This window comes from Trachurus japonicus, chromosome 9, assembly GCF_045865225.1.
Source record: "Trachurus japonicus isolate A0001 chromosome 9, Traja_1.0".
Taxonomy (NCBI): domain Eukaryota; kingdom Metazoa; phylum Chordata; class Actinopteri; order Carangiformes; family Carangidae; genus Trachurus; species Trachurus japonicus.
In genome coordinates, this window is record NC_140915.1 from 5,309,553 (window position 1) to 5,321,986 (window position 12,434).

Genomic DNA, 12,434 nt, shown 5'->3' on the forward strand with positions numbered 1-12,434 from the left:
TCGCTAGTGGAAGCGGCAGCTCTACGTCGCGCACGACCACAACAACGACAACAACAGCAACTGCAACTTCCTCCTCCTTAATAACGCTGAGAGGACAGCTGAATAAAGACACGTGACGTGGAGACAAAGTGTTCTACCGAGCGATTCAGTGACTGTAAGCAGCCTGACACTGCTACATTACTATTTACTGTTGCGTTTTTCCGGTTCGGAGGTCGGATTTGCGAGTTCCGAGTGCAATTGAACGCAGCAAGCCCCGGGCCTGCTTGGATCATAACAAAGACAAATTCTGCATTCGGCGATTTTTTTTGTAAATTTAGTTATGGCTCCCCCCGACCCATCTTTTGCATATTTCAGCTTATTTTATGCTATTACTGCTGTATTTGCGATAATGCTCCTTTAATTGTGTTTTTGTGTGCTATTTGCGGCCAACACGGCTGAGTTTATGCAGTTTGAGAACAACGACGACTGGTTTCATTTCAACGGGCGCCAACTATCAGTTTGAGACCGAGTTTACTGAAGACGAGCTGAAGGAAATGGAGGAGAAAAGTGAAAGAGGGAGAGCTGCGGTGGAGTCTAAATGCTGGGGAAGTGGTCAGTGTGGTCACTGCCTGACCATGGCCGCTGAAACCAGATGTTTGTGCTGCTACTCGGACTCGGACGTGTGTGGTCAGGGCCTGGACATGGAAAGCTGCTGCATAGCGTATCACTGGAGGAGAGTGGGTGAGTTGTTTTCGTCTCTTTTCAATAGAAACCAGGCTAAGCTAACAGATGTTTGATGCCTCGTATTATGGGATGGGACCCTGTTTGTACTGTTGATGACGTTTGGTGCTGTTCTGAGCATTATTTGTGGCTTTAAGGGGCTTTTTGATCAGTGGATAGTGGATCCGTATACTGTGCTGTTTGTTATGGTGCGGTCATTGCTAAAGTTGCTACAACTAGAGAAGCTAGCGGTTAGCAGACTTCAGAGGGGGGGTCTAACTCGATGTCACGGTGCGTTGGACCATGGGTTAAACTTAAACGGAATATCCCTTTAAAGCTCCATACAGTATAAAGGTAGATGTTTGTGTTAAAGCTTGATTCTATAATTTTTACTCTAAACCGGCCACTAGATGTCAGTGTGACACACAAGTGTAAACATGTTGTTCAACCAGTTGCAGACTGAAGCTTCAACTCATTCTCTACATAATGTTACAGAAGCTTTCATCACTCTGACCACCACGCTCCTCTTCCTCCTCTGCCTGTCTCCGTTGCTCCTCCTCTGCCTGCCTCCATTGCTCCTCCTCTTCCTCCTCTGCCTGTCTCCATTGTTCCTCCTCTTCCATCATTGTCTGCCTCCGTTGTTCCTCCTCTGCCTGCCTCAGTTGTTCCTCCTCTTCCTCCTCTGCCTGCCTCCGTTGTTCCTCCTCTTCCTCCTCTGCCTGCCTCAGTTGTTCCTCCTCTTCCTCCTCTGCCTGCCTCCGTTGTTCCTCCTCTTCCATCATTCTCTGTTTCTCTTCTCCAATTTTCCTCGTTTCTTCCTGGAACTTCTCGTTGGTGTAGTATCTTCCTCCGTTCTCCTGGACCATGTTCCTGACCTTGTGGAGCAGCTCGGTGACCTGAGACCGATCCTTCCCCTTCAGCTTGTTGTTGAAGACGTGGTACCGGCCGTTACACCGGGCCACGAGGTCTCGCTGGTCTGGGCTTCGGTCCAGGAGCTCCTCCATCGTGTCTTCTAGTTGGTCTCCACCGGTGAAGAGAACCATGCAGTATCTGTCCACATCTGGACTGAACATTTTTTTCATGATCTGCATCAACTGCTTTTCCTCTTCAGTGAATCTGTCCAGCCAGGAGACCACCAAGAAGACATGCGGTCCAGGAGCAGATAAACGGACACACTCGTCCATTAGCCTTCCATCTTGATATTTGACTAACTGGTCTGGGGTGTCAATGACAGAAATGTGTTGTCCATCTACCACAGCACTGCCCTTGGAGCAGTGAGGAGTTACACGCCTCTGGGAATTAGTCTTAAAGCACTCTTTTCCCAGGATGGTGTTTCCACTGCTGCTCTTCCCAGCCCCACCTCTCCCCACGATCACGATCCTCAGCTCCTCCTCTTGTGTTGAGAGAAACTCTGTGTAGGACGACGACAAAAAGGTTGTTGACACAGTCATGTACATGTACATAAACACTGCATTGGTTGTCAACCACCATATAGGACCTTACCAAACCATAATATAATGTAAACATATTATATTGTCCAGCAGTAGGCTATATTGTGCATTGCTGTCCACCAAGTATAATAATGTGACACATGAACAGGCTGTTAACATAGGTTATTACAGTATTACCATTGTGTTCAACTAGAAATAATATTTAATTTAATTAAATACAACTGTAAAGGTGATTCTGTTCATCTAACGTAACACTGATGACTGCAGCTTAAACAATTACAATCAGGACTAGAAGTAATAACATCGTACAATAAATGTCTTAACTTGAAGTAGCCTATAGATCATCAGTTATCATAACATTTAAAGGGACCTTTCCTCTGTGTCTCTAACCCTCCTCTCCTCCATGTGCATCTGTTTCCAACAACAAAGCCGGTGAGAAATCAATCCATGGAGCGGTGGATAAGGTTATTTATCATCTACCATGTTACCATGTGAATATCTGTGTAGTCCAAGGGTGCAGTTGTCGGTCTGAGAAGTGAAGCTCACTTCCGCGTTCAAAAAACTGCAATCCCCTCGAATTCCTCTGGGGGCTGGTGTCAGAAGGGAGCATTCCCCATAGACCCCCATGTTAAAATCGCCGACTTTACATCCTCAGTAAACATGTTAAAAGCCTGGTGTCAGAACGTTTTTTCGTCTCAATCGATAGTTTCTACCCCCGCACAAACTCTGAGGGGGGTGAATTTTTTTTTAACTCTACAGTTTTACTGTTATTAGGTTAAAATTCTGGCCAATCAGGGCGCGGAAACGTTGAGTGACAGGTCCGAGCAGCTCCGTGGACAGCTGCTTCGAGGCCAGTGGGCGGGTTCTCGGCCGGCCAATCCAACATGGCGCTGTTCAGGCCGCCATATTTGAGTCACAAAAACGACTCCCCAAAACCAATGGGTGACGTCACGGACGCTACGTCCATTCTTTTTACAGTCTATGGTGTAGTCTTATCTGTCATCAACAAAAGATCCTGCTTAGTTTCTCTCTTTAAAAACAATTCATTGAAATCAGTTGAGAAACATTAACAATTTTTTTTGTTGTGTTTTTATCAAGCTCCTTCATCAGGGTGTTCCCGCCATGACCGAACATTCATTAAACGACCCAAGAAGTCGTTCTTTGTCGCCATGAGAACATAACAATGGAATGGTGTGACGTCACGAAAGAAAAACTAAGAGGGCAGAGTCTCAGGTAAAGTTTGCTGTCAGGAAAAACCCGCCTGACAGGTATCTCTGTTTTTTGGTTTCTTATCACTGTCGCCTCGCAGCAAAAAAGATTCTGTGTTCGATTTAATCTCTGAGTCCCAACAAATATCCAACAGATTGTCCACAGTGTGTGAATGTGAGTGTGTTGTTGTTGGTCTTCTATGCCGCCCCACCCCATAATGACATGGACTCAGACTGTACAGCAGCTCTTACCTGAGTTATTATGAGACATGTCGGCGTCACAGAGAGAGGAGGACAAACAGCAGCGGAGGTGAAGAAGCTGAAGAACAAAGTCTCTGACTGACTGCACCGTCAGTCTGCGTTTCACCACCAGTCCCTTCAGACAAAAGTGAAACTAACTCTTTGGTCTCTTATTGGTCAAAGAAGAATCGGAAGATACAGGTGAACACAATGAAAACCAGTCAGGCTACATTACACACAGTTCGTCACAGATTTTTTTTTTATTTAATGAAGTTTTTTGTGCCATTTCCGATTGCTTATGAAGGATAAAAAATGACAACTGTATTATTAAATATCTGGACATAAAAAAAGATGCAGGAAAGTGTTTGTACTCAAATATCTTGAAAAATATATTTTTATACAAAATGATGTATAAAGGATGTAGCCTATATTCACCTGGTACAAATTAATTTGGACCACATTCATTGCTGCTTCACACTGTTGAAACCATACAGAATTTTTCATTTATTTATTTAATTGGTTTTTTTGTGCTATTTGCGGCCAACACGGCTGAGTTTATGCAGTTTGAGAACAACAACGACTGGTTTCATTTCAATGGGCGCCAACTATCAGTTTGAGACCGAGTTTACTGAAGACGAGCTGAAGGAAATGGAGGAGTAAAGTAAAAGAGGGAACGCTACTGGTGGAGTCTATGTGCTGGTGAAGTGGTCAGTGTGGTGGTCACTGCCTGACCATGGCCGCTGAAACCAGATGTTTGTGCTGCTAGTCGGACTCGGACGTGTGTTGTCAGTGCCTGGACATGGAAAGCTGCTGCATAGCGTATAACTGGAGGAGAGTGGGTGAGTTGTTTTCGTCTCGTTTCAATAGAAACCAGGCTAAGCTAACAGATGTTTGATGCCTCGTATTATGGGATGGGACCCTGTTTGTACTGTTGATGACGTTTGGTGTTGTTCTGAGCATTATTTGTGGCTTTAAGTGGCTTTTTGATGGATTGATAGTGGATCCGTATACTGCGCTGTTTGTTATGGTGTGGTCATTGCTAAAGTTGCTACAACTAGAGAAGCTAGCGGTTAGCAGACTTCAGAGGGGGGGTCTAACTCGGTGTCACGGTGCGTTGGACCATGGGTTAAACTTACGCCGGAATATCCCTTTAAAGCTCCATACAGTAAAAAGGTAGATGTTTCTGTTAAAGCTCCTTCAAAATAAAGGTAGATGTTTGTGTCAAAGCTCCTTCAAAATAAAGGTAGATGTTTGTGTTAAAGCTCCTTCAAAATAAAGGTAGATGTTTGTATTAAAGCTCCTTCAAAATAAAGGGAGATGTTTGTGTTAAAGCTCCTTCAAAATAAAGGGAGATGTTTGTGTTAAAGCTCCTTCAAAATAAAGGTAGATGTTTGTATTAAAGCTCCTTCAAAATAAAGGTAGATGTTTGTATTAAGCTCCTTCAGAATAAAGGTAGATGTTTGTATTAAAGCTCCTTCAAAATAAAAGTAGATATTTTTGTTAAAAGCTCCTTCAAAATAAAGGTAGATGTTTGTAGTTATGATGTAATCTTAAGAATGATTTTTACTCTGAAATTAAAACTGGCCACTAGATGTCAGTGTGACGCTGATGTACAGACAACCACCAACAGAACTCTGCTTCAACCAGTGACATCAGCTTCATCAGAGACATTCTGCCCCTTTTCCACAGATTAAACTAGTTCCCAGGTTCTTAAAGTCATGTCTGTTCTGCTTCAGTCAATGAAAATCACAGATTTTTTTTGTCAATTCTCACATTTTGGGGGCCGAATGTCAAACCAAACACACAAATATATGTTAAAGAGCCTTCAGAAAGTGATATTTTCATAATATGATATCCCCTTTAAAACATGAAGACACTTCAGATTTTGTTGATTCTCATTTTATTTCAGACCTTGTTTACATTAACATGTAGATTAGATTAGATTAGATTGTCTTTATTGTCATTGAAAAAAAGAATTCCAACGAAATTCACGTTGCTTCTCCGCTGTGATACCACACAACACATACAAGACAGAATAAATACAAAACATAAAACCTATAAAAACATCATGAAATATTAGTATAAAAGCATATGGGAACATTAGTCCACACACAAAAAAAAAAAAGAGATATTGCATATTGCCCGCTGGGGATTGCACAACCCATTGTTGCCTATCTGTTCTTTAGGCTGCTATTTAGTTCTTTAATGGCACAAGAATAAAAACTGTTCTGGAGTCTTGATGTGCGACTCTTCAGGCATCTGTAGCGCTTTCCAGAAGGCAAAAGTGTGAAGTGGTGGTTTCCTGGATGTGATGAGTCTTTAATTATGTTATTTGCCCGTTGTAGGCAACGAGACCTGTAGATGTCTTCGAGGGCGGGGAGTTGTGTGTTGGTGATGGACTGTGCCGTCTTTATTACCCTCTGTAGCGCCTTCCTCTCGGCTTTCGTGCAGCTCCAGAACCACACAAGGATGCCCTGGCAGAGGATTCTCTCCACAGAGCAGCGGTAGAAGGACAGCAGCAGCTCTTTCGAGAGGTGGACTTTCCTCAGAGTCCTCAGGAAATAGAGCCGCTGCTGAGCCTTCTTCACGAGGGCAGTGGTGTTGGTAGCCCATGAGAGGTCCTGTGACATGTGTGTGCCCAGGAACCTGTATTCACCGACCCTCTCGACCTCCACACCCTTGAGGTACAGAGGTGCTGGTTCTGCCCTCCTCCTCCTGAAGTCCACAATCATTTCTTTTGTTTTGTTGGGGTTTAGTGCCAAGTTGTTGTTTGTGCACCAAACTATCAGATTGTGGACCTCGTCCCTGTATGCTGTCTCGTCACCGTTTTGAATCAGCCCCACCACTGTTGTATCATCAGCAAATTTTATTATTCTGTTTGTGTCATGGATTGTTGTACAGTCCGAAGTGTAAAGTGTGAAGAGGACAGGAGAAAGCACACACCCCTGGGGAACTCCAGTGCTGAGCGTCAGGACCGGGGAGTGGTAAGACCCCATCTTAACAGTCTGGGGGCGGTCTGTCAGGAAGTCTTTGATCCATCTGCACGTGCTCTCAGCAACTCCAAGTTCAAGCAGTTTGTCTATTAGCCTGCTAGGGATGACAGTATTAAAGGCAGAGCTAAAATCCACAAACAAAATTCTTGCATATGAGCCTGGGTGTTCTAGGTGGGTCAAAACAGAGTGCAAGGTGGTGTTTATGGCGTCCTCTGTTGACCTGTTTGCTCTATATGCGAATTGATGCTGATCGAGGGAGGGTGGGAGTAATGATTTAATGTGTGCCAGGACCAGCTTCTCAAAACACTTCATCACTGTTGAAGTAAGAGCTATTGGTCTGTAATCATTTAGATTACTGATATATATACATATATATACATGTTGTTCAACCAGTTGCAGACTGAAGCTTAAACCCATCACAGCTAAACTCTCTTTATATAATGTTACAGGAGCTTTCAGGCCTCTGATCACCACGCTTTTCTTCTGGGCACCACTACAGGTCTTCGTTGTTTCCGCTCCTCTTTTTTCCTCGTTTCTTCCTGGAACTTCTCGTTGGTGTAGTATCTTCCTCCGTTCTCCTGGACCATGTTCTTGACCTTGTGGAGCAGCTCGGTGACCTGAGACCGATCCTTCCCCTTCAGCGTGTTGTCGATGACGTGGTACCGGTTGTAACACCGGGCCACGAGGTCTCGCTGGTCTGGGCTTTGGTCCAGGAGCTCCTCCATCGTGTCTTCTAGTTGGTCTCCACCGGTGAAGAGAACCATGCAGTATCTGTCCACATCTGGACTGAACATCTCTTTCATGACCTGCATCAACTGCTTTTCCCTGTAAGTGAATCTGTCCAGTCTGGAGACCAACAAGAAGACATGAGGGCCAGGAGCAGATAAACCAACACACTGGTCCATCAGGTTTCCATATGGACATCCCATAAACTCGTATGGGGTTTTAATGACAGAAATGTGTTGTCCATCCAACACAGCACTGCCCTCGGAGCAGCGCGTCACTGACTCCAAAATAAAGCACCATTGTCCCAGGATGGTGTTTCCACTGCTGCTCTTCCCAGCCCCATCCATCCCCACGATGACGATCCTCAGCTCCTCCTCTTGTGTTGAGAGAAACTCTGTGTAGGACGACGACAACAAAAGGTTGTTGACACAGTCATGTACATGTACATAAACACCATATCAACACCATGTCAACCACCATCAGGGATGCAAACAGCGCGCCGAAAAGCGAAACTCGCTTTTTTCATGACCAATTAGGTGACTTGTGTGAATCGTTCAGATCCGAAGAGTTTTTGTTTTGAGGGAGGACTCAGCGTCTCAGCGTCTCAGCTCGGGTCAGTAAATGTTTTTCTAACAGGCTGACAGTGACAATCACGTGAGGCGAACTCATTCATGGTCTCTGATTATACTGATAACAGCCGACCTCCAAAGTAGACGCGCGACGTGCACGCTCATTAAAGCGGCGCGTATCCGCGTGCAGTCGGTGCGACGGCGACGCCGTTTTTTCCCCCGTGCACCGTGGAGCTGTGGGCGCGGACATGCACGGTTCCCTACGTTGCTGTGTCAGGCAGGTGTTTCCACGGAGCTCTGCCCCGTTTCAGAGGTGAAGGAAGCCCTGAGTGGAAAGACGTCGCCTCCACGATGTAGAATGTGTTCAATTAAAGTGAAACTAACACATTAATATATATATGTCCATTACACACTGAATGAAACATCCCATGTCTTTATTTATTCAGTTTATTTTAATAGTAATAATTATGACTAACATTCAGTGGAGACCTAAAATTCAGTATCTCCAAAATGGAAATATTGCAAAGGATCTTTTATTTTATTATTTTTTTAAAGCATTTTTAATATAGAAATGTTGGCCTCCTGAAAACTATGTCCATCTATAATCAATCAATACTTGGTTGGGGTTGAACTACTGGAAATTGACTTTTCCATGATATTGTAATGTAATTATTTGTTAAGCCCCCTCCCACGCCAGACAATTCCTCTCTTTTTTGGTCCTGACCCGTTTGCATCCCTGCACCATATACAATGTAATGTATATTATGTTATTCCAGCAGTAGGTAGCAGTAGCAGTAGCCTACTAGTACATTGCTGTCCACCAAATACAACAAGGTGACACATGAATAGGCTGTTCAGGGCGTTAGGCTAGTTAGTTACTTATCACTGCAGCCTGGCTCGCAGCAAAACGATTCTGGGCTCAATTTCCTCGCTGAGTTTACAACACATATCTTGTAAAGGTTGATTTACGACTCTAAATTGCCCGCAGTGTGTTAATGTCAGTGTTGTTGTGTTGGTCTTCTTCCCTGCGAGCCACACGCTCACGTTATGAATGCCACCATGCTGATAACCTAATCACCTCCCCGTAATGATAACACTACTTTACAACATGTGGACTCAGACTGTACAGCAGCTCTCACCTGAGTCATTATGAGACATGTCGGTGTCACAGAGAGAGGAGGACAAACTGCACCGTCAGTCTGCGTTACACCACCAGCACCTCAGACGAAAGTGAAACTTAACTCTGTGGTCTCTTCTTGGTCGAGGAATAATTTAAAGAGACAGATCAACACAATGAAAACCAGTCAGACTAGCCTCCATCACACACAGATGATTTTCACCTGGTATAAATTAATTTGGAGCACATTCATTGCTGCTTCACGCTTTGTTGAAACCATACAGCATTTATAAAAAATATTTAATCATGTTTTGTGTCATTTGCGGTTTACTTTTGAAGGACTTCTTTTTAATTTACCAGACGTTGGACTTAATAACTATTTTTCAAAAAGATGCAGGGAAGTGTTTGTACTCAAATATTTTGAACAATACTGAAAAAAGAAAGGAAAGTTTTGAAATGTGATTTAAAACCTAAGGAAGACGAATGTAAATTCTACAAAGGAGCTGATGAATTCAAACTTCAGTCACTGAGAAAGGTAGATGTTTGTGTTAAAGCTTCTTCAGAATAAAGGTAGATGTTTGTGTTAAAGCTCCATACAGTATAAAGGTAGATGTTTGTGTTAAAGCTCCATACAGTATAAAGGTAGATGTTTGTATTAAAGCTCCATACAGTATAAAGGTAGATGTTTGTGTTAAAGCTCCATACAGTATAAAGGTAGATGTTTGTATTAAAGCTCCATACAGTATAAAGGTAGATGTTTGTGTTAAAGCTCCATACAGTATAAAGGTAGATGTTTGTATTAAAGCTCCATACAGTATAAAGGTAGATGTTTGTGTTGAAGCTCCATATGGTAGATGTTGGTTTTCTGAGTTGGAGCTGGAGTTATGATGTAATCTTAAGAATGATTTTTTCTCCACTAGATGTCAGTGTGATGTACAGACAACTACCAACGGGTCTCTGCTTCAACCAGTGACATCAGCTTCATCAGAGACACATTCTGCCCCTTTTCCACAAATTAAAACAGTTCCCAGGTTCTTAAAGACGTGTCTGTGACTGACACGCTTTGGTCAAAATCCCCGAATGATTAAACATCACAGCTCTCTCCGTTCAGAACGGCTGGTGTCAGTGCCTGTCACTGTAAATGCAAATGAGACACTGCTCACCAGGCCCCGCCCCCTCTACCTGTAGCTGTACTGGCAGGTAGGGGTGGGATTATGCAAATATGAAAACTAGAGCACTGGAAAAGAGAGTAACGACACGCATTGGTCCAATGGAAGCGCCTCCTGGTGGAGGAATATGGGTTTTGCAAAAGCGCCCAAGAACTGACAACTCTGCATTGTTGGTGAATGAGCAAGTGTGGTGTTTTCAATAATTTAAGGACATTTATAGATCACCCACGTTAATAGCATCATTGAGGATCCTTTACAGATAAATATTAACACATAGGCGAGTAAAAACAAACGAACAAAAAAAAACTGTTGTCTACATTAATGTCTCAATCTACATTTTGTAATAAACAAATTATAAGTATAATTTGATATGACCTAGACACCTAAAAACAAAAACACGGCCGTTTTCATCAATTTACAAGCAAGTGGGCAACACACATACATTGGAGTGAATGAGTTTTCTGGGCGCTTCTGCAATACCCATATCCTGCCACTCGGGGCGCAAAACCCTTAAACCCTTACACACTTAAACCCTTAAACCCTTACCACGGGAGTCAATGGTGGTGTCGTTACTCTCTTTTCCAGTGCTCTAACAAAAACTAATGACGTCACTGGATAACAACTGAGGGAACGGCTGGTAAAACCACATGGATTTCAACCCCAGGAGCCTGAAAATTACAGAATTTTTAGTCAATTATCAGATTTTGAGGGGTGAAAGGCAAACTAAACACCCTTTAAATGTAAAAAGCAGCGGCTGTGTGATGTTTTTCCCGCCATGTTTGTTTCCATCTCCGTGTTCATGGCGCCGTGGTTCTGGTCTGGGCCGGTGATCATGTGTACATATCCAGTGTTTCCAGTTTCAGACCAGTGAGTCCTGCTGTGGGCGGGGCCAGGGGAGTCCTGGACCACTTCAACACACACTCTGGTTTCTAACTGTGTCCACGTCTGTCTGATGGGGAGGGATCAGTGTGACGTTACTCTTTGCTGTCCTCTGATTGGTCGACAGCTGCCTTCTTTGACTGTGATGTTTGATTTATGGACGAAACCCCTCCCTCACTGCAAAACATCTGACTTACAGGTTTTCAGGCATCTTGTTGCTTGTTCATCATTTAATAACCTGCACGCTGCGTCTGCACCGAAGCCATGTTTTTCTTTTTTAACAAAGGAAGGATTTGTTTGTTTCTTGTTTTTTTCTTTCTTTACTTTAATGCAAAGATTTTATCGAGTGTCCAGGGACCAAAGGGTCAGAAAACTCAACAGGAAGTCACTGGATGTATTAAGAAAACTACATTTTGTTGTGACCAACGCCTTAAGCTTCCCTCGCCAAAGGAAAACACAAACATTTCATGTACAAACAGGAAACAAATACTCACCTAGATGAATATAGAGACAGATTTCTGCCTGTTTACAGTAGTGTCAGCAGGTGGCGCTGTGGTCACAGTTCAGTCTCTGCCCATCTGATTTTAAAGACTTTGTCTCTGTGACTTTGTTCCAGCGTCCACAGATTCCTGATAGTGAACGGAAGTTTATCTCCAAATAATCAAATAGCCACGTTTGTTTTTACAGAGATAAATGTGTGAATGTTTCAGGTAAATGTTGGCACAGATCAGTCAAAAGGGGGCGCTGTAATCAGGCTGAACAACAATTTGATTCTCTTCTTTCTGTTCTGCTGATTTTCTGTCTGCTTCAGTAACAAACATGCTTCTCATGGATCTTTGACTGTTTATATTGGTAATCTGTAATGAGTTTCTCAGCTGTACCTGTTCATTGTACGACCATGGGATTCAGTTATTTGTAAATAAAGTATATATACTGTATATACACCGAGGAGTCTGCTCCATGTGTCATGAAATCAAAAAAAGTGAATCAAGAAGTGTTGGAGAAGAACTTTTTTTTAAAATTGATTTTGACATCTAGAAGATCAGTTCTTATCATTTATCTCCATATTCCTTGTGTTATTCAAGCCAAAAGAGATTCTTCTGTCTCTTTAAGAAAGGTGAAGTGTATGCACAGACACACCCTGAGAGTCACGTGATTTACAGAAGTAGAAGAGCGGAGGAGCAGCTCATTAAATTCACAGAGGGAGGATGGAAGGCAAGGCGAGTTTATCTGTATAGCCCTTTTTTTGTCTCAAAAAGCTCTACACAGCATCATCACAACATCCGCTGGCCTTGGACCCTCACACCCACTGAGGAAAAACTCCCTAGAAAACTCTAAACAGGGGGGAAAAAAACAGGAAAAACTTCAGAGTGAGCAACAAAG